Source organism: Pteropus medius, unplaced genomic scaffold, assembly GCF_902729225.1.
Source record: "Pteropus medius unplaced genomic scaffold, Ma_sr-lr_union100, whole genome shotgun sequence".
In the NCBI taxonomy this organism is placed as follows: domain Eukaryota; kingdom Metazoa; phylum Chordata; class Mammalia; order Chiroptera; family Pteropodidae; genus Pteropus; species Pteropus medius.
Window position 1 is genome coordinate 17,093,911 of NW_024342471.1, and position 22,528 is coordinate 17,116,438.

Genomic DNA, 22,528 nt, shown 5'->3' on the forward strand with positions numbered 1-22,528 from the left:
CTATGTACGTTCTGCATCTAGAAAGTAGAAGAAGAGTCATCTTCATCCAAGAGCAACAGGTCTAAGACTTACCTGGCTCATGGGAGGAGAACAACTGTACTTACTAAATACGTTTGTTTGTAGTTTTGAGAACAGAAAGGGGACGGAGTAAACTATGACCAGAGGTGCATCCAGCGTTAATGGGGCCTGCTGCATACACAATTTGGAAACTTTATTTAAGAAAAAGAATACCAAATTGTAACTCCAAAACTACGTACGAAAGTGAATATTTCTTTGAATTAAGAGAAGAAATCACAACAAATTCTGATTTTAAGAAGCTGAAAGATACATTGAACATCACAAAGTCCCTACTCGACTTTCCTTTGGCTGGATCCCCAAAATACCAGTGGCCACTCCATACCACCCTACTCAAGGTCAGGTACTACATTGGGGAATCTGAACAGAAAGAGACAATGGTCTATGCTGATTGCTGCTAAATGTCAAAAGCAAATGATTTTTGTAAATTTTACATGAGCAAGTGACCATGTGAACACATTTCTAGGCCCCTGTCAGGACCTCAGAAAGGGGCCCAGCAAGTGAGGGGCTCAGGAGCTTAAATTTCACCAGCCTCCCAGTAACCCCACAACTAGAGTTGAAGCCTCTATATTCCATCTCAAATTCAAAGGCTTTGGAGTCAGCTGGACCTGAATGTCAGCCCTGGCCCAGCCACTTTCTGCCTTCTTTGAACTTAGACTTGATCATTTGTTAAAGCTTCTTACCTTTCAGTCTCTGTTGGGGATTAAAGGAGATGAGAAAAAGTTGGGCTTAGAGCTGCCAGATTTAGCAAAGAAAAATATAAGACACTCAATTAAATTTGAATTTCAGAGAAACAGCAAATACTTTAGGGTAAGTATGTACCACCTATTGCACGTATTTATACTAAAACTTATTCCTTGTTTCTTTGAAATTCAGATTTATCTGGGCATCCTGTATTTTATTGAGCTTAACGAATGGCAGTGGTTGGTATTATTTTGGGACTGAAACATCTTGAGTGTCCCACAACAGGGTTCATAAACATTTGAAAGTGGGTGAGGGGGAGAAAAATGCAGCCAAGACTCTAAGACAGTTTATTGTGGGGAAGATCAAAGAGGCAGAATGAGAGAATAACCTGCCTTAATTTCAGGGTGAGCGTGGCAAGACTTATGTCAATTAAGTTCTTAGGACCTCAGTTTCCCTATTTGTACAACGGGTGAAAGGAGCTCCCTGAATTCTCCTCCCGAAGATATCATTAGTAATGGCACTTTCTCATAATACAGGTGACACCTCCTCAGAGAGGTCTTCTCCGACTACCCTAGCTCAAATCACCGACCCCTTGACACAGTGCATAATGTTCCCCCCGCATAGTAGTTCTGCCTTGATTTTTCGCTTCATTGTTTGTTTTATGGTCCTTCTCCCCATGTGAATGTAATTCAGGGAGGGCGGAAAACTAGTCTGTCTTGTTCTAGCTGAATCTCCCAGGTGCTATACCTGGCATAGTAGATGTTGGATAATATATGTTGAATGAATGAATGAATGAATGGGTGGATGAATGAATGAATTCAGTGTCATTGTTGAGGTTCCTTCTAAGCAGTCTTCCCTTTCTCAGGGGCCTTGCCTGGGTTGCAGAAGGAGGAGGTGTGGGGTGTCGGTGGGTGGGGAGGAGGCTGGGCCCTCGCCTCCTCCAGGACCGGCAGGAGCGAGCGTGCTCGGTTGGGCTGCAGGCGCAGAGAGCAGCGCGGCGGCAGCTGAAGAGCCGGAGCCCCGCGTCCAGCAGCCGGGGGTGTCCGCCCGCGGAGCCCAGCGCCGCGCCTCCGCGCCCCCACGCGCCCACGCAGCGGCGCGGGGACCCGGGCGGGGGCAGAGGGAGGGCCTGTCCCAGCGAGGGGAAGGGGCCGGTCCTCCCCGCGCAGGCAGCGGCCGCGGCAGCCCAGGAGGCGGAGGCAGCGGCGGCAGCAGAGGCGGCAACGTGCCCGCTGCAGTCGCCCCGCCGCGTCGGACCCGCGCCGGCCAGCCAGCCCGTCCGCAAGCACCGCGCCGGGGCGCCCTCTCCACCGCGCTCGGTGAGTACCTCCCGCGGCGCCCACCCCTGGCCGCCCGCGGGGGTTCGCCGAGCTGAGACGGACGCCGACCCTTTCGCCTTGCGCCTCTCTCCGGCACTCACCCGGCCCGGGCCTCCGCAGCTGTCGGGGCGCTCGGGGGCGCACGGGCCGGATCGAGGCACCCGGGCCTCCCAGGGCGCCTCAGGCACGAGGGCAGAGGGGACAGCCTGCACATCTTCTTTCGAGAAAAGTCCGTCCCAGGCTCCGGGCCTCAGTTTCCCCGTACGCTTGGAGGGGGGCGGGGTGGCAACGACCCTGAAGTTTGCACTCCCGCGCGCGGGACAAGTGCATGGCGCGCAGGCGGTGTAGACGCGGCTGGGCTGACTACGTTTGGTTGGTTTTAAAACCGGTTCGCGATGAGGGCGCTTCCTCTATCGGACCGAAGAGGCACCGTGAGCCGGGATCCCAATTCATGCCCTTGGGCGCTGTTTACGGGGTAACCGAGAAGCAGACTTTGGGGTCCGCTGGATGGGGCTGAAACGGCCCGTTGAGCCTTCTCCTTGTAGCTACATATCTTTTTTAAGTTCTGTCTGCGCTCGGCCTGCGCTGGTCCAGCTCTCCGGGTTTTGTATGCTTGCTGAAGTTGGAGTTGAAACTCAAAAAAACTTTGCATCCAAAGGATGCTTAGGAGATAAGGGTTTTGTTGTCATGGGAGAAAGTGGAGAATGGAACTGATTTTTAGGCGTGCAGTCTGGAGGTTAAGCCGCCGTGCTGGCCCTAGCTCCTTAAGGATATTTCCTGCCCCAAATAAATAGTTTACAAATGTAAAGAATACCAAGAAAGCTTGACTGGTAAAAGTACTCACATCACAAAACCCTCCATGTGCATGTCTCAGCTGTTGACGGTGAAGCGCCTTGGGCGTGCGAAGTCCCTGCTACCTCGGCTAAGAGCGATGGATACAATTTTCTTTTCTTACCCCTTTCCCCGAAATGCTATGTAATTTTTAATTACTTTTTTTTTTTGTAACATTGAGGTATAAATCACCCCCGGTGGAGGTACCTTTTAATTACGAAACGCGGTGAAATGAGTGAACATCGGAGTGGGGAGTTGTTCGCCAGAGCAGAGAGCGGAGGTAGAATGATTTACAAACATCAAGTAAGAATTTGAGTGCTGAATTATGTTTGAGTTAGGGAGCGCCCTTCCAAAGGAAATTATGACCAGCGGACAATTGCTGTATTTCAAACCGACTGTATTAATTTCATGAGCCCTTCCTTTCTTGCTTGAGTGAAATTTCTATCACCAGAGTATGAGCACTGAGCTAGCTAGGAGCCGTATGGCTGGCTCATTTGCGGGGAGAGAGAGAGGGGACCCTCCTTTTAAAAATAATCTTGGTGAAAAAAATCTTCCCGCAACTTCACCCAAGAAATGTTCATCTCCCCGCCCTCTTTCCTCCCTCCATAACTTTAAACCTCTTGAACTTTATACTTCCTTGCATACAGACATCCTCAGACCAAGGAAAGTTAATAATAAATTTACATAACAAATGACGATGGTTTGAATCTTGCTTTTAACTAAGCATAAAGTGGTGTTTGTATTCAAAATCTCCTTGCCTTTGGAGGAACCGATAAAGTTTGTAATTTCGACCAATGTGGCTAGATCTGAAAGGACCTGAACTTTTTTTTAAATGAGTTCATTTGTCTCATACGTAGTAGTTAATTCATTTTTCTCTTGCAACGTAAGCTTCACAATATTATTATTTTATCTTAAAAGAATTCGCATTTTTCCTCCATTTTGAAATAGCTCACCTAGCGTAGTGGCTGTGTGTATGAGAATATAAACACACAAATCCTTCTCCTAATATTAAATAATTAAAGGAAGTAAAATCAAATCAAAAAGTTGTTATCCCAATACTTTGGGATTTTTAGAAAACAGATGTTTTAATCACTTAAATGTAGACTCTCCTGTTCATACTTTTTGTGTGGTATTAAACACATCATAAAGAGATATGATTTGCTGACTTGTTATAGGATTACCATTTGGCCAAAACACCCAAGACACGCTGTTTCAAATCTGCGGTGTTGCTTCTGCTTTAAATTGCATGTGAGGGATTGCAAGCCTTGTTCCAGCCGGATAAATTGATAAAATGCTAGCTGCTGTTGGTAGAAAGAAAAAGTCCTTAGCAAAAATGCTCTGTGGTGTAGCTAAGTACATTTTGAATTAGTTTTGAGCGTGCTATTGAGATCTCCACAGCTTGTGAAAAAGTAGACACAGTCCAATCACGTTCCCTTTAAGACGTTTTTGGTTCCCCCCGTGATAGTATGACTCCTTGCCCACAAAGAAGAAACCGTTTTCTTCTTCTTCTTCTTTTTTTTTTTCAGTTACTTTTCCAAAGATAACTTGTGTCCGGCACAGGAGACCAGAGTTATGTAGAAATCCCACCGTCACCAGCTCAGATCGAGGACTCCTTCTCTCTCCTTCTACCAGATGTTTTTAGGTGTCCTCAGCTGGAATACCCAGTTTGAAACTAATTAGGCCAGCAATAAACTCCTTGTATAATAAAATCGCAGGCCATTATTGAGCATAAGTGGGGTTCCCAATAGCTCATGACAGATGCCTCTCTCGGCAGAGAAAGCCCGGGGCTATCAGGGACAAAATGACGGGACTGGGGATATCTTGTTTAGACGTTTGCCTGTCCCTAAATATCCATGAACAGCACACTGTCTTCTATAAGGGGGATAGGTGGAAGTTGCAACTGGAGTAGGCTTTTGTCTTTGCTGGGCAGGCCTCCCTAACATAAAAATGCTTGGGGAAGAAGTAAAAGCATAAGTATGAGGATAAGTATGAGGCAGTGGCCACAGGTCAGAGGGGCATGTGGTGTGTGTTTGAGTGTAGGGTGGTATGTGTGTATGTGCACGCTAAGTGTGTGTGTGTGTGTGTGTGTGTGTGTGTGGCTTCTTCTCACCTAGGCACAGATAAAATGCAAGGTTGCCTGGCCTGACATGAATTCCTTGGGGGAGAGGGGAACCTCCTCCCCAGGGATTTTTTTATAAAGGGGGGATTCGCCTAATTCTGTAGTGCTCCTTATCTGTGGGATTGGTGGAGGTGAAGTGGCTGGTTATTCAGTTACCTCCAAAGGCTGAACCTTCTGACTCTTGCCAAGACTGGGTTTTGTTGGTGGAAGAATACTTTTTTTTCCAGCTAACCGCTCTGAAAGGGAGTTGATGAGCTCCACTCACAGGGAACCTCTTCATAGAGAATTAACCCTAGAGTTGAGGAAACACAGCCTGTTGGCAGAAAACACACATATACACTCACACGCACTCCTCACAATGCCTCGCTCACTCCCTCCTTCCTCCCTGATCCCCAAGCAGCCCACCCCCACCCCCATATCAACAGCGTTTTGAATGGGTCCACTCCCACCCCACCCCCCATCATTTGTGGCAGTCCAAACAGCCCCAAACACACGAAACAGAAAAGAAGGCTCTGGCAGGGAAACAATTAGCGGAGAATTCGCCTGAGACAATGCTTCATTTTCGCTGTTTGAAGATCTTAACTGGCTTAATGGTGTTTGACTAACACCTCTTCTAATCCGAGGATAACCCGCCTCCCCCCTCCTCAAATCAGGGGGTAAAGACTTAGAGTGACTGGCTCAGACCCACTTGTCTCACTGTAAATGAATCAGAGGGGCAGGAACTGAGTCTTTATTGCGTGTGTTTTAAAACCAGTTTCAAAATATGAAAGTACTCGTCACGTGTCTTTAGGAGAAAGAGGACGAAAAAAGCCACAGGCTTTTAAATTTACTTTTGCTGCTTCCTTTTATTTATTTGTTTATTTATTTATTTATTTATTTTTAATTTATTTATTTATTGCTCACTTTCATCTTATTTGGTGTCTTTGCTGTTTCTCTCCATCTGCAAATTGTATCCCTGTGGTAATGATAATGACAATAGCTGCCATTGATTGAGCACTTACTTGTAGGCTAGGTCTGAAGTCTACTCTTAACGTGTTTTTAGGGTGGATTTTCACAACAACCTTTTGAGCTAGGTATTATTATTATTATTATTATTATTAATTATTATTATTTCAACTTCGTTAATGAGGAAACTGAGTCTCAAGTGAAGTGACTCGTGAGAGACCACAGAGCCAGTGAAACCAGAATCTAGGCCTCCAGACCTCTGCAGACTGCCTTCCCCATGTGCTATGAATGCTGGGCTCAGAGAACATTCCTTAGTTCCCCTTGCCCAGAGATGCTGAATTTGGGTGGTTTTAAATGCGTGGAACACAATTGTTTTCTGCCTCTGCCTTGATGCTTTTTGTTGTTGTTGTTTCAAACAGAAAAAAAATTCTATTAAGTATTTAGAATACACAACCATGAGTCATGATATTTAGCAGGTTGTGTATGGTTCTGTAAAGGAAAATGACTGTTTATTTACAAAGGCTAATTTGATTTCTTCCTTTGATACTATAACACCACACATTTCAGTTCCTAAAAAGAGTCAATAAATTTACTGGCAGTGGCAAGGTCCTAAAATGTTACAGTAGACAGTTCAAATCAAGTTTACTGGAAGGTACTGGATCGCTATGGGTGGGTGGTTGTTTGAGGGTTAGATTATAAACATTTGGAGAGCAAAGAATAATTTGGAACAGGTGGTTCCAAGAGTCAGGTAACCAGAATGATTTCTCTTTGCCACTTTGAAGGTTAAGGGAGGCCATGAGTTGCCTGAATCTGGGACAGGCAGGCTGAGGGTCGGGGGGCTCTGCGAGGGCCCCTACTTTGGGATGCAGCCTGGCAGGATGGATGAGAGGGTCTCTGCTCACAGTCCTGGGTCTATAATAGGGGCTTCGTCATCCCTGTCATCACCCATCTGATGATACCAGTTAGGGCGCAGCTGTGCCCTACTCAGGCTTCTTTGAAAATTCTGCCTCTGTGTTCAGATACACGGAGATATTTACAAGAGGAACTTAGCTGAACAACTAGCCAGGGAGACGGTTTTACTTCTTACCGGTTTTGAGAATGTGCCTGTGGCCAATTGTCTTGACCTGATCATACTAATTGAGACATTTTTAAATGAACGAAGTATTTAAAAGAAGTTAGAAATTATGTTGTCTTTTAGTATTAATAGCATCGTGTCAATAACATGAAAATGTGTGATTTCAGTGGTACTGGATTTTTTTTCCCCTCTATTTTCGGTTCGAGCATTTAGTAAACTTAGATTTTAAAAATCCGTGTGTTCTCAGTTGTAATATATCCGTATGTATCTTACAGTCATTCTGAGGAGAGTTGTCAACTCTTTGTGAATTTAACTTAAGAAAAGTGATAAAATCGACATCTTTTTTCCCCAAAGAATGAGGAACTGGAGGGTCTGACTACCGTATGAATATAGCAACTTAACTTTCGTCTCGCACCAACTCAGTCTGTCGGTTCCCCTTTCTGTCCTAGCCATCTCCCCCAAATCGTCTTTTATAACTGAAACGTACAGTGTGTTAGCCAAAAGACATTTTAATTTTGTAAAGAAACATCATGCCTGAGACAGCCGAGTCTGTTTCGACCATTATTGTTTCTGTAGCGTGCATACTTTAGGTTTCATGGTAAGATGTGGGTTTGCCAAGAAAGAAAATTACAGCAAGAAACTATGTTGAAAACATACACACTTCTGTTTAAGAAATGGGAAAAACACGGAAAATTCCGCATGGTAATTGCTTTAACGTGAGTTTTAAATGTCATTGTTTGACTTATGTCAAAAAGCCCCTCTTAGCTAATTCTCACATATGCCGTTACCAAATACCTCACCTTAAAAATAACTTTGATGATTTCTGAGGCTTTAAGAGATATCCTTCGCCCTAGTGGAAACATTCCAAATTTTTAGATTGTGCAGACCGTTTTTTTTTTTAAGGGTACTTAGATATCGATTTTATTTTCTTGACCCAAAATAAGAAAACACAGGGAATTCTCAAAAGCTTTTTACAGGCTGCTATTATGAGAAGAGAAGCCAAACCAATATGTATTAGGTCATGAGCTTGAAGTGCATAAATAAGCCCTATGAAGGTCACCAAAACAGGGCGAAAACCACCAGCCCTCCTTACCTCGGCCAAGTCTAAATTCCTGCCTGATAGATGTGTTTAGTCGAAGTGGACACAGGAAGGGGGTTTTGGAGCCCACGGTTGAAAAATCTCGATTCGATTTGGGTTCTGAGGACGACCGAAGATGTTCTTGGGATAAAGTGAGGTAGGAAGGCCGGAATTCCCAGCTCCTTCAATCATCCCTCTCCCTGTTCAGGAAGAAAAGCAGATCCTGGGCCACCCCTTACTCCAAAGCAGATGTTTCATTCCTGGTGTTTGAATATGCGGAAGCCAGAGGTCGAAAATGTCTTGAGTTTCTTCACCTTCCATCCTCTTCCTGTAGTAACTTTGTAGTGAAGGTATTAACAGTGTCCTAAACAATTTTTTATTCCTGTGAACATGTATGTGTTTTTAGTATTTGGGGTGCCACATATAAGTACAAAGCTTTAGGACTTCATTGATTTGGTAGCTCCCTGAAATACAGAGAAACAGAGAGAGTGGCCACTGTGTCCCTGAGTTTGGTACCAACCCATGTGCTGATGGAAAGTCGATGTAGGGAGGAAACCTCTTCTTAGGAGAGACAGACAGGGTGTTGTTGCGGAGAGGTTGTTTTCTTTCGTGGGTGTGTATTATTTGCATGTATGGAGGCTTTTGTTTTTGGCTGTTCTAAGAAACATTCGTCTCTCCAGCAAAGGTCCGAATGTCCTCCTTGATTGGGAAAGGGTTGGTGGGGAAGGAGCACGGGGGCAGATTCCTGCACCTCTGGCCTTTTGTGTGACTGGTACAGTAGCAGGAAACAGTGACCTGCTGTTCAGATGGTGTCATGTGGCTAACAAGTTGTGACTTGCTCCTTGTGTTGTAAACAGAGTTTTGGCCCCATCCAGTCGCGAATAAGAATGCAACTAGGAGATTATTCACCTCCGGTCTGCCAGGGGCCTGAGCTCCCCTCTTGCTAAAGACACCATACTCCTTGGAGACAATGTTGGGGTGTGGAGGGGAGGGGCGTGGGAGGGGAGCAAGTATGTCTTAAACTCAACAAACATCTGAAGCTCTCTGAATGTGTTCAGCGTTGCTCTGCCACCAACAAGAAAGGCAAAGTGACCCAAAACACAGAGAAGGAAGATTTGGGGGGCGGGGGTGGGTAGAGAAATTGCGAAGGGGGGGTTGCCGTGGTTTAATCTAAAGAGGAGACCTTTCTGACACCTTGGGACCCCTGGAATGCCTTGCTGGACTGTCTTTAGAAAGCTGATTTTGTAAATGTTGTCTTTTCCTGCAGCTTTGCTGTCGTTTTTGGTGCTTATTTTTAGTGAATTCGTTTTTTTGTCTTTAAGAAAACACAACTTGTTTGGAAATAACAAGTAGCCCGTATTTATTGAACACTTATTTATGTGCCAGGCACTGTACTAAGTGAATACTTATATTTTTGTCTCCAAATAGCTTTAGATGTAATGTGCTCTTATTATTATTATTATTATTATTATTATTATTACTATTATTATTATTATCCCTATTTTACAGATGTGAAAATTGAATCTCAGAGAGGTGAAGTAACTTGTTCAAGGTTACATGGCTTGTGTCACAGCCAGGATTGAACTCTGTTTTGACGCCTAAGCACTAGGATATCCAGCCTGTCCCTCTGGTGTGTAAAAGCTACATTTCTTAAACATGTCTGCCTTGGAGAGCTGGACTTTAAAGTCAGTCTCCACTGGTTTTGCTTTGGGATTATTAACGAATGATCAGGTACAACAGTTAGGCTCAGAGATGAGACATCTGCTGATTCTCACAGAATCTCCAGCCTGTCTTTGTAGGAATTAATGAAAGTTTAGAGTTAGAATCTATTGAAATGCTGGCTATGGTTAGCTGGTCTAAACTATTGCCTATGGCTACTTTCGTGCTAAAATAGCAGAGTTGAGTAGTTACTACAGAGATCACATGGCCTGAAAAGCCTAAAATATTTTCTATCTTGCCCTATACCGAATAAGTTTGCTGACCCCTGAGCTATTGCAATATGACAAGATAAATTTTCTTGACAAGGAAGAACATGTGCTTGGGACATTGCATATACCATTTCAATGATTTGTTATTTATCCAGTGCCTCCTACAGGCCTGATATTGCATGCGATGAGAGAAAATTACAAATGCATTCATTCTTTCACTCATTTGTTCAACAGTATTTATCGAGCTGTGTTCTAGGCCCTGGGCTAATTACTGGGGATCCAGAGGCAAGAAGGACCCAATCTAGCACTTCGATAGCAGGATGTCAGTGTGTATTCACCAATATCCCATTGCCTCTTCTTTCCCATTGAGGATTCAGAGGGCAGTGATGATTTATTGAGCTTTGCAATGTTCAAGCAGGATGGAGTAAAAGATCCAGTTCTGTGGACCCTCACCCAAAGAAGCCATGCCTGATTCGATAAAAGCTATACACTGGCTTCTGTGCCTAGAACTGTGTCAGGCCCACTCCTTGCCTCAGACAGATGACAGACAGCCTTCTGTTTTCCTTTAAGAGATAGTGGGGAGGAGTTAGGAGTTGGGGGAGTCAGACTTCTAGAATTTAAGCCTTGGCTCTGATTTACAGCCTAGAAATTAAGAGCATGAACCCAGGAGCCAAGCTGTTTGGGTTCCAATCCTTGCTTAGTGTTAACCAACTATTTAAATTTGAGCAAGGTACCAAACATTTCTGTGCCTCAGTTTCTTCATCTGTAAAACAGGGTGGAAGATAATACCCCATCCTCAAAGAGTTATTGTGGAGATCAAGTTAATAAATATAAAGTGTTTGGAATAGTACATGGCAAATAGTATGAATTATATCAGTGTTGGTTACTCAGTGATGATGGTGATGATGGTGATGATGATGATGATGATGATGATGATGATGATTTACAAGATGCATGACCCTAAGCAAATGGCTTAGGCTCTTTGAGTCTCAGTTTCCCCTCGATAAAATTGGGATAATGATGAAAATAACAATAATAACTGCTTCAAAGGCCCCTTGCAAGAATTTAAATAAGGCAATACATCAAAAATACTTCGAAAGTACTTCGCTTTGCTATCATGCCTGCCTGCATCAAATGCTCAATAAAACAGCTATTATGCTCAAGCCAGCCAAGGTTACAGGGAATTGCACACTGGGCCTTTAAGCCATTGGTCAGTCAAGTCATTTTTCAATATCGAGAGAATGCAAGGCAGTCGTTAATAGTGCAGACTCCAAACTCAGCCTTAAGTCCACCACTCACTAGCTATGCCATCTCAGTGGGCTAGGGACTGACCCCTTCAACTTCCCAGATAGTGGAGGCAATGGGGCTGCTGTTCCCTGGGTGGTTGTGAGGGTTAAAAGAGATCATACATATAAAGCACGTAGCAGGGTGTTTGGCACATAGTAAGCACTCAATAAATGGTAGCTTGTATTATTATCACCCCCACTCCTTGCTGTACCCCCACCCCCAAGAAAGTACTGAACATTAGTAAATTTTAATTTGAAAATAAAAGAACACATTTTAAAACTGCCAAACAGATTTAAAATAATATTCATTAAACAAAATTAAAATATTCTATTAAAGCCAGACTTTGGGCTCAGACCAAATTTTTATAACCCAAGCTTAAAGGCCAAGAAGTCCTCCAGCCACAATGGGGACATTGTGATTGAACTTGAGACTTCAACGCTGCTATTGAGCAGTCTTTGAAATGCACGTTTCCCCGTTAAAATAAAAGGGAAGTCATGGGAAGAAAAAAAATGAGGTTCTTGCTCACCCCAATGAACCTTAATGACTTGAAAAAGAAAAACAAAAGTTTTCTCATTTTTCTCCTGCTACTTTATCCTGCCAAAGACGCATGGCCCCCTCCTAACCCCAGCTTTGAATGGTACCCACTCAGAATGGTCCATATCTGACATGCTGACGAACTAACCTAGTCTAAATCCTAGTCTTCGCCAGATGGTGGAGCATATCATTGAGAGCTGGAACTCAGGAGCCCAACTACCAGGGTTCAGATCCCAGCTCTGTCGCATCTAGCCGTGCCTCAGTTTCCCCATTCACAGAACGGATATAAAAAAAATCTATGGGTGTATACGTGTTAGCAATCTCAATGGGTGTTTTAACTTTGTGTTATTATCTAATGAATGAAACTTCCCCAGACTCCTGGGACTTCGAAGAGTTAAAGTGTACCGGTATGCCTTTATCTGAGAGTTCTGAATCAAAATAATGTCAATATTCAGGGAGGAGAATTAGAGAGAGAAGACGTGGATTTAAAAGTCTCTCACGGGAGTTATGTGTCAGACTTTCACCAAGCTCATTTAATCCTCTCAACAACAACAAATATTACATGACATATGCATCTCCATTTAACAATGGAGAAACTGAAGGTGGGACAGGTCGAGTCGCTGCCCAGCGACGTTCCATTCCGGGTCTCTCTGACCCGAAGCACAGGCCTATTCTTCCACACGACATGCAACTCTTCTAGAACAAGCACACAGACATCTCAGAGACTTCTCTCTGACCCACGGTTCCTTATGGTTGAGGTCATTTATGGTTGATTCTGACATTTCAGTAGCATCCTTCATCCTCAATAAGCCTAAGCCTTTGTGGCTTTTTACCTGCCGCAGAAGGAATGGACTCTTTCTCGAACATCAAATGGAAAACATAACGGCAGTAGGTTGTGACATCTTTCTCTACGTGACAGTCTTTAAGAACCTTTGCAGTTTTTCGCCAACCAGGGCAGGTGTTGGGGATCGTGGAGGATGGACTCCCCACTCCGTTGCCCACCTTCTGTGTGACATTGAGCTGATGATCACTTGAGTCCTCAGACTCTTCAGTTCCTGGGGCAAATGCTGTCTATTTCAGATTTGTTACACAACTTAAATACACTCATGAATGAGAATACAGTCTGCTTATCAGAGAGAGGTGTTCTTAGGGCATCATGAAATTGCACCCACCCCCAGAAGTATTCAAAGAAAGGGATAACAGTGAAAGTTACTTGCCCCTGTAAATATTCCTGACGGTTCTTCAGGGAGCCACAGTCTTGAGATTTTACACATTCTAGAAGAATCTGTTATCTCTGAAGGGCGTTCTTGTTTTCCATGGGGTGTGTACCCTTTCCATATTAACATAAAACATGTATGAACATTTTTTTTTCTTTAGAGTTCTCTTTATTGTGCATTTGAAAAAGATATAACAAACATTTCAGACAAATGGTTTTATACGTTTTTACTCCTTAAGACAAAAATGTTTTAAAATCAAGTCCATCAGGTAATTACTAGCAAAGTTGGCACCCAGGTATGGCAGAATTCATGAGTGAAGTTTGAGAAACACAAATCTGAAGATGCAAAATCTTCCCCCCGCCCAAGATCTATTCATTTAAATGAAATCTTTTGCTTCTCAAGCTCATCCTTGCAAGCTGCTTACAACGAATGACCCTAAATAGACAGAACTTTCCAACCAGAATTGCAAATCTGTACTCTTTTCTCAGGGGAAGAAAATGAAACAAATGCAGTCTCTCAAGGGTGTTAGTAAAATTGTATCCGGGTGTTGGTAAAGTTGTATCAGGTCATGTTAGTGTCTACATATCTTTAGTCTTTATCTCATATCTTTAAAAGGAGAATAGCTAGCCTTTGGATGAATATACAGTGTTAATAAAAATGACCTCTGAATGCTTATTTGATGCCAGGATCTGTTCTAAATGACCATAGGCATCAACTCACTTATTCCTCAAAATTTTATGAAGGGGGTGCTATTAGTAGTCTCATTTTAAATGAAGAACGTAAGGCACAGAGAGGTTAAGTGACTTGCTCAAGGTCACACAGCGACTAAGCAGCAGAGCCAGGCTTTGTATTCAGGAGTGTGGTTCCAGAGATTGTTTTCCTAACCTCTGCACTCCTTGCCTCTTTAACCATTATTGAAAGAATTAAACTTCTCTTATTTTTCACCTTCATTTAACTGGAAAATTAATTAATTGATGACAAGCATGAGAGGGAAACAAAGAGGGCATTAGTCTCAGTGGTGATTTTTCAGTGTTTTACAAGGATGTATTTGCGTATCCCATTATCTTTAGGTGCAGCACAATGCAGGGGTTAAGAGCTGGTCTGCCCAGGTTCAAATCCAGAATCTATAGTAGCCACATGACCTTGGGTTTATGGAACTTCTTCCAGCCTCAGTTTTCTCATTTATGGAGTGAATTCACATCATAAGCGTTAACCATGATCTGCAGAGAAGAGCACCTGATACATGGCAAGTGATCATTAAATGCTGTTGATTACCTATTGAGGAAGAAGTAATTATATTCATTTCTTCTTGGGGAATGGGGCGGGCACAAATGGACTTGGGTACAATCTGGCGTGACAGAGAAGGAAAAAGTGCCTGGGATGTCAGGCTAAAGCTAGAAAACAGCTCAGGGTTTTCCAGATGACTGAAGACACAGCCTGAGACATTGGCTTTTGCGTTCCCATGTAAGAAAGACAAGTCCACAGCAGGCAGCCTGGAAGTCTCAGCCATCAGGGATTAGAATCTGTCCAGATGAGGACACTGAGGCCCCAAGGCAGGGGCTTGCCACAGTCACGTGGCCAGTCTGTGGCAGAGCGGAGCCCCACCGCCCTGTTCTAACAGTGGGGACTTTGGGCCAGCCTTTGCCCTTTCTACTCTCTAGACTGTTCTTCCTCAGACATCACCGGCAAGCTTCCCTCACTCATGCAGCCCTTTGCTAAGTGGCTGCCTGCTCAGTGAGGTCTCTCTACCCCGGGGGACTTTCTATCCACCTTCTTTGGATTTTCCCCACAGGCTTATCACCATCTGACTTTCTGTGTTCTTTCCATATTTATATGTTTCTTTTTGGTCTTTCTCCACCTAATGGCAGCTCCATGAGGTAGAAGAATTAGGCTATTTCTGTTCACTGCTATATTATCATTATTCATGTTCAGAGTAGGGCTGGAAGCGGAGAAGAACACTTATCAACACCCTTGCACTCCAGTGCCTCCACCAGCCCTCATTTCATTTTTCTTCTTGTTCCCTTTCTTTGATCAGGGAAAATGTCTTTTTCCAGAAGGGTCCGCCTGGTTTTCGGTGACTATGTGGGCAGACTTCCTGGTTTGCCTTTTTCACCTTCTGCTTCCACCTCACACCGCCCGCCCCACCTCCATTTCCCCATGAATCTGGAAAACCGAATTCATTCATTCATTCATTCATTCGTTCGTTCTAAACTATATATTGAGCACCATCTGTATACCGAGCACACTACTCTGGACTTGAAGAATTCAACGCAGGGCTCAATGAGTGAGGGAGGCCTGCCGACGATGTCTGAGGGAAAACGTTCTAGAGAGAAGAAAGGGTAAGTGCAAACGCCCTGATCTGGGAGCCTCGTGGAGGCTGGTGTGGCTGGGGTGACAATCAAGATGGCGAGGGAGATGAGGTCACTGTGGAGGGGCCTGGTCTGGTAGGCATTCCAAATCCAGCAGCCATTCTGTGTCAACCAGACATGACTGAAATCAAAATGATTATAATTTTCAAATGATTGAAAAAAACTGCGCAGAACCTAAATGTGAAATCAATCATTACACACCGAGATACCCAAAGTGGCCATGTGGGCCAGATAACTTACCAGGAGGAATGCAGGCTCTATATTGCCATGTGTTCTGATTTTTCAAGAGACACCGAAGTCTGGATTTTTACGAGAAATGGCCCAGTTTTTAGATCAACACAAGGGACCACCAAAATGCACGTATAGGGGCTCACAGGTTGTGACCACACTCCCGAATATGGCCACAGACCCTGGAATCCAACTTCGGTGAAAAGGCATTGAGCCTCCTCTCCCTCTCTCCTTTTTTCTTTTTACCAATTCCTGACCAGAAAGATGCCAAGAGATGCTAAAAACTGTTTCCAGGAAAAAGCAGGACTTGAGTCTCGTGGGCATGGGGCTGAAACTTCTTCCAGGGAGTCATCAGTTTACTTCATTTTTATGTCTTTCTCAAGATTCTTTTTTCTGATCATCCACTCATCATGGGTAATGGCGATGTGGTCTAAATCCATCCTCCTTCGGGTTTTCATTAGTTTCATGATGATGATTATTTCGTCATCTGGGGTTGATTTAGGAGTGGTGAAATGTTTGCAGGTTTCATAAATGGTCGTCAGCCACTGTTTAAAATGGCAAAGAATTTCATGTGTTGTTCACATTGCAAGGACTGGGGTGATAGTTTCCAATGACTACAGACATGAAAGGGGGAAAAAGGGGACCTTGAAGGATTCCACATAAGGAGATCCAAAAATCGAGTAATTAGGCAGGGGCGGTGAGGGTGCGAGAGTGAGCAAAGGTCTCGGCTTAAGAGACCTGAGATGCCCAGGCTGACATCACTGAATTCGTAGTTTGCCTTTTTCTCCCCAATGCTGGAGTTCAGCAAAAACCTGGCCAAGGGGCCACATAGCTGTCAAGATTGTTCTGCATGTAAGTAACAGAAAACTTACTTCCAAGGTGATATAAGTTCAAAGAAAATTTGTTGATTAGGGGAAATAAAAAGTTCTGGGGAGTCGTGGTTTTAGATACGGCTAGTGCAAGAGCTCAAATGTAGGTGATGTGTCGACCTCTTAACTAATCTCTATTCAGGAGGATTCTGTACTTTGCACGCTACTTCTGGATGGAGTGGAAAAGAAATCAACAACATTTGCTGGAAGTCAGGGGTGGACGGCTTCCTTGTGAACCCCAAAACTGCATCCTAATGCACCTCTAGATAAGCTTTGTGAACTGCTTCCTTGTGAACCCCAAAACTGCATCCTAATGCACCTCTAGATAAGGCTTATCCACCCCTCCTCTACTGGGCTACGGCGCCATGTGTGAAATTTGTCATTTTTCCAGGCACGGTGCTATGCTCTGGGCTATATCATCCTTTTCTCCTCAAACACTCCTATAAGATTGGAACTTTAAAGACCTGCGACTCTTCTGCCTCCCACATGCTCTTTCCCACAGGCTTGGAGGATTCTCTTTTATTTCAAGTAAAATAAATAAATGTTTAGGAAGGGTCACCTCTTCCGTGGTGTCTCGTACAAAATTTGCACTCAATATTTGGCACACTCCAGCCAAGCACGGGAGATGCACTGGACTTAGGAGGAAAAGCTGGAAATGCCTCAGGAGCACTTGGGGTGGAAGGCGTGGACCCGGCTGCGCCGGGCTAACATTTCCTGGGCCTCCGATGATCAGCCCATGTTCCTGCTCCTCCTCCGAGCTTTGCCCTCCATTATGGGCTTTTTCATGATCCACCTAGTGACGCTGCAGTGACCTCTGATGCAACACAGAGGGTGCAAGCTGGCAGCCAAGATGCATTTTGTTTGGTCTGCAGAACATCGAAAACAGAAAATGGAGCCAACATTTGAAAATCCGGACATTTCACACAAAAATGCAGATTTCTGGCTTTCATTAAAAAATCAGAAGATCCGTCAGCACTCTGCCCAGGTTTCTGCATGACTTCAATTGACCAGGGCTGGGAAATGACTGTCTCTTTTCGGTGGACGAGTTCTCAGTTCACCATGATCCCCACCTCTCCCTATTGCCTCCCCGACACTGGGGCTCAGGCTTAGTTGCCATTTATTGTTGGGATAGCACTGCTGGTTGTCCCAGAGTAGATTTAAGAGGAAAAGGAAATATTTCCTATATCCAGGTCTCCATCAAAAGTATGAAAATGAAAGGTAAACTAAGTTGGTCATCATTGTGAAGAAAAATGAGGGAAAAAGGCTTGTGTCTTTGAAGATGTCAGGTTTCTCAACCTTGGCACTGTTAACCTTTGGGACCGATCAGTTCTTTCTTGTGGAGTTCTGTCCTGTGCATTGAAGGATGGCATTTAACGTGTCCACCTGTGAACTTTACCCTTTTCAGAAGTAAATCATTTCCTAGGCTCGAGGCACCCACCACCAGTTTGGTAAAAAGTTTTCTCGTATGAGAAAACTGCTCTGAATTGTGTCTCAGCAGACCCAGCATTGGCAGTGAGGTTATGAGTTGGCCGATTTGGGTTTAATCGTGGGTGGACTTGCCAACCACTGAGGCTGTTTATGACCGCCTGTCCAAGACGTTAGAGAAGGAATTCAGCATTGGTTGAGAGGTCGATCCATCCTAAAGAGTCTTTGGAGAATTTCTTAACTTTCACCTTAGAAAGTTCCTGGTGGATGCCACTTGGAAAAAAATTGCAAACAGTAGGTTTTACTATGGAGCATGGACTGCCATGGATGCAGGCTTGTTGGAGAGCGGAGGGAGAGGACACACGACCTCGGGATGTTTCCTCCAGCTCTGGTTCTGTGAGCTGCAGCACCAAGAGTGAATTCCCCTCCCTCCATCCCCCCAAGACTGGTTCAGTGTGTTGTCTGCTGTACCATTGGTATGCGGTAGAAATCCAAGGAGACATGAGAATCCCGGGAGGGAAAGCAGTCCCTTGGGCTGGTACCGTGGACCATGTGATGTTTTCTTCTTGACCTTTCACCAGTGCTCCGAATCCTGTCTTATGTCTGAAAAACTGTTTATGCTTAGATTTCCCATAATAACCGCCATAGGTGCCATTCAGCCATTCGATGCGTACTTATTGAATACCTACTAGGAGGCAACATACTGTGTGACATGTGTTAAGTGCTAAGCAGGGAGGCGAGAATAGGGAGCCTTGGGGTGGAGTAGGGAAGAGCAGTGTTTTCAATTTAATTTTCATTTAAAATAGAGTGGTCACTGCAGTGGTGTGCCTGTAATCTGGTTCTCCGGAAATAAAAAGCAGCGATGTGTAGCGTTTGCCACTTCCTGTTGTGTAAATACTCCCAACCATGGCTGATTTGAAGCTATCAATGGTTCAGTAACCAGCCCACAACCGGCTCTGGTATATCAGTTGAGGGGCAGGCCTCACTGTAAACCATCTTGTAGAAAAGCGTGTGCAAAGCCCTCGGTGGCATCGAGCCTGGTGTGTTCAAGAACAGCCAGGAGTCCATTGTCGCTGCAGCAGACTGAGGGGCATGGGCGGGAGAAGGTCTAGAGGTAACCAGAGGCAGAGACAGACGATGTCTGGCATTTTAGGCCGTGGTTGGATTTTTGGCTTCTACCCTGGGTGGAAGAAGCCACCCAGATGGGAGGGCTCTCAGCAGAGGCGGGACAGAAGCTGACTTACCTTCAGCAGAATCCTCTGGCTGCCGTGAGAACAGACTACAAAAGTGGAGCAGGGACACCAGCGAGAAGACTATTTAGGCAAGAGGTGATGGGGACTTGGACCAGGGGGACAGCAGCAGGAGTGGCGAGGAGTAGTAGTTGGACTCTGGATATATTTTGAAGGTGGCAGTGAATGGGAATGGATCTGGGAGGATGGGTCTGGGAAGTGACATGGAGTCCAAGGCAACTGCAAGGTTTTTGGCCCAAGCGCCGGGGAGGATGTGGATGGCAGGGGGAGGAGCAGGTTGGAGCACCTCCTCTGAACCTGGCCTTGAGCAAATGCTTACAGGCACCACGGTCTTCTTCCATCCTTACGAATGAGTTATTTTATTATCCCATTTTAGAGAAGAGGTGTCAGGAACTCGAGGTTAGACAGCATACCCCAAACGGCCCTGCCGGGCCAGGCCTCCCATCACGCTACAGCTCTGCCATCCTGTGTGTCTACGTGCCTCTCCTGGCTCCATTGCTCCTCTTTATTTGAAGAAAATGGAGACAGAGAAACTCAGAAAGAGCCAGCCAGGAATGGGAACCCCCTCCCACCGCCTTGTTCAGAAATAGCTCTCCAGGGCTGACCCCAAGCACACGTCGGTTCTGCTCGGTGGCTCTGTCGCCAGCCTCCTTCCATGACAATTTTGTTGGATTAACCCCATGAAGATCCATATTCCACAGTAGAATTTACACTTAAAAAACAAATAGTCAATGGCTTTGGAGATCTTTTGTTTTGTGTGGACATCAGTTGAAACCTCCTACTTAATAACTTTACCTGCCTGAGCCTCAGTGTTTTCATCTGCAGAGTGGGCATATTGAAGGATTCCTCTCAGATTCAGTGAGATGATGCACATATGGCACCGGGCACAGTGCCCAGCCCCGAGTCCACACTCGGCAAATGGCAGGAGCTGGTGGGGCAGGAGGAAGAGAGAGTCTTGGAGCTATTATTGTTTGAGAGAGGGAATTAGAAAGTTGGGTTTAATTTGAGACAAAAGCTGACTTACCTTAGAAGCTGGGGGTGGGGATGGGACAAGGGGTTTGTGAACAAGCACATGGTTACCAAGAGCTTTGGTTTGGCCTTTTTTTTTTTTTTCCTTTGGTGGAGCGCATAGTGGAGATTGGAGGCTTCTATCTGTGTTTCTGCTGTGCTCACCAGGCTCCTTGAGGAGACAACCTCAGCCCCACAGAGCCCCCTGCCTTGAGTTGTCATTTGTTGAAGACAGAATGGCAAGTTCCCCCAATGAGCAAATCCCCAGATGTGAGCCCATTCGAGGCTGCCACGTTTTTCCTGATGAAATTCCTGACTTGGTGTGTTGTGTTTTTTTAGAAACACACTCACTGCCTCCAAAAACCTCAGCCGGGAAAGAGAGAGTTTTCTCGTTGAATTACCCGTTTTTGAAATGGTGTCAAATTATGCCCCACTTTCGTGGCTTAGATACGCCAGTCTTTCCACTTACGGCTTTTAGCGGACAGACCTAGATGGCAGAGCGTGGCCATTATCTGGGCCAGCCCTGGCATTACGCAGATGGGAAAACTGAGGCTCAGAGAGGCCAGGGAGGAGGACCACACGCTAAGTTGGTCTCAGAGCCTCGGCCAGACCCAGATCTCAGGCCCGTTTTCTTCCTCCTTCATCCGAGGTCAGAAACGGGCAGCCTGTGGCCACCTCTGCCCCACAGACATGTTTTTGTTGGCCCAGGATTGATTTAATTTGAATTAGTTGCCAGCATTTAAAAAATCAGGAGATTCCATATAAAAACCCAGATTTCTGGCTTCTCTTGGACCATTGGGAGATCAGCCAAAAGAGGTCTGCATTCCTGCATGGTGACAGTTGAGGATCTCAGTAATGACCACTCCCTCTAGCAGAGCATGTCTTCCGTTTGCCACAGTCCCCATCCCTCCCTCTTGTCCCGCGAGACACTGGGGCTGAATGTGTACTTCCATCACGGAGCTTCCCTTCCTGGTTCTCTTAGGGTGGAGTTAAGAAACTATTCCTTGAACTCGCATCTTTATCAAAAATAAAGAAACAAAAGATGAACAGAAATGGCTATTTGTTTAAACACAAATGATGCGAAGCATTATTTCTTTGTGATGGGGAAGAACATTTCTATGAATTTAATATGCAGTCGGACTACATCGGTGTTGAAATAGCCAGCCCCCTTCACTCTCTGATGCTACTTACCCCTTCTCAACATTACGTGGCTGACTACTGCCTGCCAGGGCCGTAGTTTCCACTTATTTTTCTAAGGCAGAATTAAACTTCTTTGACCTAAATATGCCCCACTTCTCTGAAACTTGAAATGCTATTAAATCAAATTTTAAAAGTTTTAAAAAGGTTAAATAATCTTTAATTGCTCAAGAAAGAGTGTGCGTGAGTGTGTGTGTGTATGTGTGTGTGCGCGAGCTTATGTGATGTGTTCTTGATTTATGGGATTTCCCCTGAATAGAATTGGATGAAAGTGTTTTTCCCTGGCTCTGGGACTGGCACTCCTGGACTTTGCTGCAAATTGAAGCCAGGGTGCAAAGCCAAGGTGGTTTTAACTCTCCTTTAATGGTGTATCAGTGAGCTGGGTTCAGGTTGGATTAAGATTGACTTTCTTTCTGGGGCCTATTGGGAGGCTCATGGACGGAAGAATTAAGGACATCAAGTTTTAAAAATGACCATCACTGTCTTTCCAGGAAAGTCAACCAAGAGGAAAGAGACCAACATTTTCAGAATACCTTCTATGTGCCAGAACTTGATGTGAAGATTATCTTTCTACTTTCCAAAGTGAGCTTTGGGATCTCTCTTTTGGTGCTGACATGTTCATTTAGTGTGCGTTAGGGAAAAGGAGAGAGAACTTCTAAAGTCCATAAATGAGTAGTATCGCTTAGAATGAAGCTTAATTTACTAAAGGAGGAAGAAGAGTCCATTTAAAGAAAACTATGTAAGTGGTCCAGGTGGTTTGTGGATGTGACAAAATCATGAATGACTGATTTAATTTAACCCTCATAGGTCTCGGAAGTGGTCGGTCGATCAGCTCACCTCTAAGTTTGTAAAACTTCCTAATATCTTGTTCTTCTTCAAAGCACTTAAACTTGTTGCATAATACGCAACCTTTGAATAATTTTGTCCAACTATTTTAAACGAGGGCCTGTCATTTCATTGTTGTGTTCCCGGCACCCAGCAGAGTGCCAGGCACACAGTGTGCTCAAGAAATAACAAAATAAATGCATGGACATCCTGCGAGGCAGGAATTGCTGTCCCATTTTATAGATGAGGAAATTGAGGTTCATAA

General features: G+C 44.7%; 1 protein-coding gene across 2 annotated transcripts in view; it reads left to right on the forward strand.

Moving 5' to 3' along the window:
• Positions 1–1,935: 1,935 nt before the first annotated feature.
• EYA2 (EYA transcriptional coactivator and phosphatase 2) overlaps positions 1,936–22,528 on the forward strand; it is a 211,943-nt gene continuing 191,350 nt past the window's right edge. Inside the window, exon 1 of one of the 2 annotated variants that reach the window (XM_039864495.1) lies at positions 1,936–2,078. The gene's annotated coding sequence lies outside the window, so the exon portion shown is untranslated. The remainder of the gene's footprint in view (positions 2,079–22,528) is intronic. The other variant, XM_039864497.1, reaches the window with a different exon arrangement.